Here is a 6,115-nt window from a genome sequence, read left to right as displayed (position 1 = left end):
GAGAACTTCTGATCTTTTTGCTCATCTGTGCTTTTATTTTCTTTTATGATTTTATTTATTTATTTGAGAGACAGAGAGAGCATGAGTGGGGGACAGAGGGAGAGGGAGAAGCAGGCTCCCTGCTTAGCAGGAAACCTGATATGGGGCTCGAACTCAGGACCTGAGCCAAAGGCGGATGCTTCATTAACTGAGCCACCCAGGTGCCCCTCACCTGTGCTTCTTTTACTCCACTAAAGGAGTATTTCCTTCCAGTCTTGATTTAAAGTACTATTGTTTATTGTACATATTTTATTCTACTTTACTCCATTTAATTAGTTTTCTGAAGATAAGGGCTTTTAAAACCCTTGTCTCTGTGTCCACCATACAAATGCCTGTTACAAATTCAGAGCTCTAACCTTTTGAAACAAATTGATTTTAAGAAGTCCTGTCTATTTTTATTTCTCAACCAACACCCTTTATCTGCATTCTATCCATGTGTACTCCTCTCTGCTCTTCCCCCTACAAATTAGCAAATAGCAAACAACCAGAATGTGCCTTCATAATTCTTTTAAAAACACAGACTATCTTGGAAATCAAGCAAAAACAGGATAGGATGGAGGGAAGACCTTTCTGCCTCTCTAGACACAGTTTCGTGTCTTTTCTCAAATCCCAAGGCAGCCCTTCCTGGGGATGGAAGACACAAACATGTAACACCTGAGGGCTAAACCTCAGCATGGGGGATTTGTGCAGGCTCTCTAAAGTGTTCAACACTCTCAGCCACTACTTCTATGAAGACGGCAGTAAGATACTGCCTGTACACGGGCTGAATGCTTCTGACCCCCGCCTCCACCCCATTCCTGCTGTCCCTGCCTTTCTTGAAAGCAGATGTGGAATTCGTAGTAGACAACGAGTCTTTCTTTATATGATTAATGTCAGAGTTTTTGTGACCAAAGAGAAATGGATGTTGATCAGAATGGCAGCAGGGAACACAGAGGTCAGAGAGAAGCATCCTCCCAAGTACTTAAACGTATCTTTGACTCTGACGTCCAAACTAATGTATTGGGGTCTTCATTTAAAAATTTTTTCCCTGGTCAAAAAATAAAACGTCTAACAAGCCAAAAGTATACTCAGTAGCCATATTAAAGTTCTCATAAACCCTTTATGAGATGCAAAGTAAACATGCCTGGCTCTTTGTATTTTGGTTTCTTGGCTGAAAGTTCATTTCAGCTGCCCTGATGTCAGCATGGGTATTTTTCTCAAACATGCAAACTCCTCTTTTTAATGTGATCTTTTATTTGATTTTCTGTTTTTGAAATGAATACTTGACTTTCTGTCCTCTGGACAGCCAACCATGTGGCCTACATGGACAGTTTTGAAGTGTGTGAGGCCATCTCTGACAACATGATATTCTACTGCCCAGAAGCCAGAGAAGAAGCACATGCTATGTTTGTATAGAAAGGGCCTTTCTTGGATATATTTGCAAGGAATCATGGACCTATTTTCAAAGATCTGTTTCAATTCTGCTGACATAATATGGCTAGGAGTGAGTGGTGGCAAACTACAGCAGTGCTTGCTTTTGTATGGCTCATGAGATAGGAATGATTTTTTACATTTTAAAATTATTTTAGAAATCAAAGTAATATTTTATAATCTGTGAAAATCATCTCAAATTCAAACGTCAGTGTCCACAAATGAAGTTTTATTGGAGCTCAGCCACACCCATTTGTTTCTGTGTTATCTGCAGTTGCTTTTGCTCACACTGGCAGGGTGTAGTCCTGCTTGGCAAAAGGCATGCAAAGCCCTTCATAGAAACGGTTTGCTGAACCCTAGTTTAGAGCTCGGACTTTGGGTCAGACATTCTTGGATTGAATTCTGGCTCTGCCTCTTACAGTGTGAGATCTGTAAGTTTTTCTCTTCTATAAAATATTTTTGGGTCTGTGAAATATGGTCTACTTCATTGTTTTCTCATGCGAATCACATGGGATTTTACAGTTTCTTCATTCCCTCTGGATGTCACCGTTCCAGTTGAGAGAATTCCACCCTTTCCTGATCAAGGCCCCCATGCTCACTGAGGGGCTTTGCAAGGTTGTGGACTTGCCTCGTATTCAGATTCAACGAACAACAGCACATCAATCTTTTGGTTTTGGTTTTCCATCAGGTCAACTCTAAACATGGTAATAAACACTTTTAGCATTCACAGAGAAGCCATGTTTTTTTCTTTGCTGGCTGGAAGTGGGAATTTCAAGGTTTGAGCATGTATTCTGTAGTTTTAATTCATGCTGTATATTCAGGAGCAACCCTGTAGACTTGTGGTCTTCACATCCTTCTCCCTGGACAGTGAACCACCCAGTTCCTGAGAGTCTACCTGCTGTATGCGTGCTCTGTCCATTGCCACAGGCACTGGTTTGGTCAGGTTCATCAGTGCTTGTAGGGGTTGATTTTTGACCCTCTGCCATCACAAATGGGAATCTCACTTCCTATGTTCATTTCTGGGTGATAACCATGCTTCTTTCATGGTGTTGTTCAGTACGAAGTTACCACTTGTGGTTATTTGTTATTCAGTCTGGTAAAAGAAAGAGTATTTGTTGGAAGGATACTGCCTGGCAAACCAAATTGAAGGAAGAAAAAAAGAGCTATCCAGCAAGCCTTAAGAAGGAGCCAGGAAAGTTGTGTGGATTTCAGAGCACAGAGCTCCTCTTTAAGATGTTATTTTCATAACTCATCCCCACCCCCATTATTGTCACCTCTGTGACTTTGCAAAAGATGGGAAGGTCTGGGAGAACAAATCTGATGGGCTGCATATGTGGTCAGGAGGGAGGGTCTTGTCACTGAAATCCCTCCAAAATCACATTGACTGTTACAATGCCCACTGGTCTCAAATAAGGGATGCCAACGTCACTCCAACTTATTTTTTTTGGGGGAGGAGGGTGGTGGTGGTGGTGGCGAAGGTAGATATTACTTAGATTTTTCTCTAAATCTCAGTTTCCTAAACTATAAAATCCAGATAATAATACTCATTTTGTTCTGTTGTAAGGAGTAAATGAAACAATACAGAGAAAGTGGTATGTACCAGGCTTAGCATGCAGTAAGCATGCAGTTATTATCCTCATCATTGTTCTCTGCATCAATTTCCTTATACAACAATATTTTCCCATTAAAAATTGTGCCCTCAGAACCTAGGGCTCATTACCTAAAACTCCATTTCAGTTTCTAGCCCAACAGAATTGCACTCAAGGATGAAGGGAATAGATCAATGAAATAGTTCATTACTCTTTAAACAAATTTTAGGTCACTGTCAAGGCTGCCTGTATTCCTGGTCAATAGTTATTTCCTGACTTTTTTCTGTGTTAGATTGAAATCCCTCTTAAGACAGGCTGGGTCTTTATTTTTTTAAGTTCAACCAATACTTATGCAGCATATATCACAGGTAAAGTTTATGGTGGGGTGGGGAAGAAGGGGCACAAAGGGAATTCTGTATTAGTAAGAGTGAGGACATTGTACCTTCATTACAAAACAATTTCAATGTGGGAGGAAGGGTGGGTGATAATCTAAAGCAGCTGGAAGCCAGCTGACTCCGGGGGGTATTCCTTGTCTGCAGAGACTGTTGAAGATTACAACAATGTCCTGTGGTTCTATCTGAAGACAATGGTCTTGAGAAGATGCTATTGTTCTGTGTTTGCTGACATAAAGCAGCTTAAGTGTGTTTTACTACTGCAGCCTGGTGTATTTACCAGACAAATGGTGGGTGAAAGAAAAAAGGACACCCAACTAACTGTCTATGCATTTAACAATACAAAGATTTCAAATGTCTAACAAGTCCTGACATCAGCCCCATCCTATGAATCACTTTAGGTAATAAGTTAGGTGGTAAACATAGATGCCAGCAGAGATGTGTCTTCAGGCTTCTCTGCCATTTCATCCCCAGGGATATTGGCTCTAAAAAAAAATGTCAATAGAAACAATTAAAGATAAAATTGAATATCTAGTGAAACTATCTTTTAAGAATGAGGCCAAAATAAAGACATTTTTAGACAAAAACAAACAAGCAAACCAAAACCAAAACCGATACCCTGAAGCAGGTTACTACCAACAGTTCTTCATTAATGAAAGGCTAAAAAATATATTTCAGAAAGAAATGAGAAATAAGCAGAAAAATGAGCAAGGAGGCGCACCCAAAATACAAAAAGAAATGGAAGTAAATAATATGATGTGTTTCTTGGTAAATATAAACAAACACTGACTATATTAACAATCTAATTTATGGGTATATAACATCAGTGTGGAAATAGAATCCTCAGATACATGACATGAAAGTCAGAAAGTATGTGATCAATGTTGAAGAACTCTAAGGTTATCCATATATTGTTTAAATTGAAGGTAAAATGTTGATCCACTTCTACTTTTTAAAGTTAAATATGCATAGTCATCTATGCATCTAGGATACCACTAACAGAAGAGACAACCAAAGTGTAAGTTTCAAATCAGAAAAGGCATAAAGTGAAAAGGGAGGAAAAAAACCCAACACTGAAGCCAAAAGAAGGCAAGTCAGGAAGGCAAGACAAAACTAAAAAGCTTTGGACAAAGAGAAAATACAGAACAAGGTGGTAAAAATTAATCCAAGTGCATCATTAATCAAAACAAATATTAGTAGACCATAATTTATAGTTAAAAGACAAATACTTCACACTGGATGAACAAGCCAACAAACATCGATGCAGCACATTCAGATACAGACTATTTATAATAGATAAATATCGATGTAGCACATGATTCAGATATGGACTATTTATAAGTCTGTGTAAAAAGATATGAAAGGTTGAATACAAATGAGTGGGAAAAATTATGACAGACATATACAAACTCAAGACAACTGGAATAGCCAGGTTAATATTAGATAAAAGCTGATTTTAAGACAAAAGACATTTTGAGATCATTATATAACACCTACTGAAAAAGATTCAAAAGTTGACGAAATTATAAAATACACAGAACAACCATCATAGTGGGAGATTTTCAAACTACTCCCTCAGATATTTACAGATAAGGCAGATAAATGCTCAGTAAGTATATAGATTAACAGAATCTAATGGACATATATGGAACACTTTCCCCAGTAATTGCAGAACATACAGAGGATCTATGAACATCAACCTTATTTTTAGACGTAAGGCGATCCTCAACAAAAATTAAAATGAGTGTCATTTAGACCACATCGTGTAACAGAAGGCAATTAAGCTAGAATTTGTAACAAAAAAGATAACCTGAAGACACAGTATAGGTTGAGAAATTTTAAAATGCACTCTGAAAACTCATGAATCAAAGAAGAAACCAAAATGGAAATTAGAAAATGATGTGAAACTGACAGTTAATGAAATTGCTGTTCCTAGAAATTCGTGGACAATTAATAATTCAATTCCAGCTGCTGATGCCATGTATAAATAGGGACCCAAAGATGCCAGAACTTCTGATTTTTTTCAAAGGGTCCTGGCAACCTGGGATTTTTAATGGGGAATTTATCTTCATAACGCAGTGTGAGTTCTCCCCCACCCCTGCTTGAAACACTGGCAGGCCTGTCCATCACCTGTTTATTCCCCACAGTGTGGGAAGTAGGAAATCATTGAAAGTTTATTGAACTAGAGAATGACTGCATCACACTGGTCTGATTCAAAGCACTCAAGAGCTAGTAATATTTCATATATTTAAATGTATTATAGTATATATTTTGCATAGGTAAATATATATAATTTTATATAAAAATATATATGAAATATTATATGTATATGTGTATTTTAAATAAAAATGAATCTAGCTTAATCCCTCACGGCTAGTTGATGTAAGGCAGATACCAGTTGATCTTGGCACTTTGTCACTCTCCCTTGGGTGCACAGAATTCCTGCAGTTCCTGTAGCCCAGCAACATGACAAAGGCCCCTGGTCCTAGGGTCTCTGATGATCGCTATGGCCATTGTTCCTTTGCTTTGATCTATTGGATTTTGACATGGAGGAAGCACCTAATTAATATTGGTTGTTGTCGTGGTTGTTATTTACAAGCTCCGTGAGTAGAATAGATTTCATAAAACCAACAATTGTGGCACTGGTCTGAGATTGTCCAACCCTTAGGATCAAGGTCAAGCCCA

At 38.3% G+C, this 6,115-nt stretch overlaps 1 long non-coding RNA gene across 1 annotated transcript; it reads right to left on the bottom strand.

The window, feature by feature from the left end:
* Positions 1–1,670: 1,670 nt before the first annotated feature.
* On the bottom strand, positions 1,671–5,859 carry LOC140619710 (uncharacterized). The gene is made up of 3 exons (XR_012019543.1): positions 5,802–5,859; positions 3,481–3,915; positions 1,671–2,542 (listed from the first exon to the last, which is right to left on the bottom strand). It is a non-coding gene; the product is annotated as an uncharacterized lncRNA (long non-coding RNA).
* Positions 5,860–6,115: the final 256 nt, after the last annotated feature.

Source organism: Canis lupus, chromosome 1, assembly GCF_048164855.1.
Source record: "Canis lupus baileyi chromosome 1, mCanLup2.hap1, whole genome shotgun sequence".
NCBI classification, from domain to species: Eukaryota; Metazoa; Chordata; class Mammalia; order Carnivora; family Canidae; genus Canis; species Canis lupus.
Note: the sequence above shows the minus strand (reverse complement) of the source record. Positions and strands in the feature narration are given on the sequence as shown.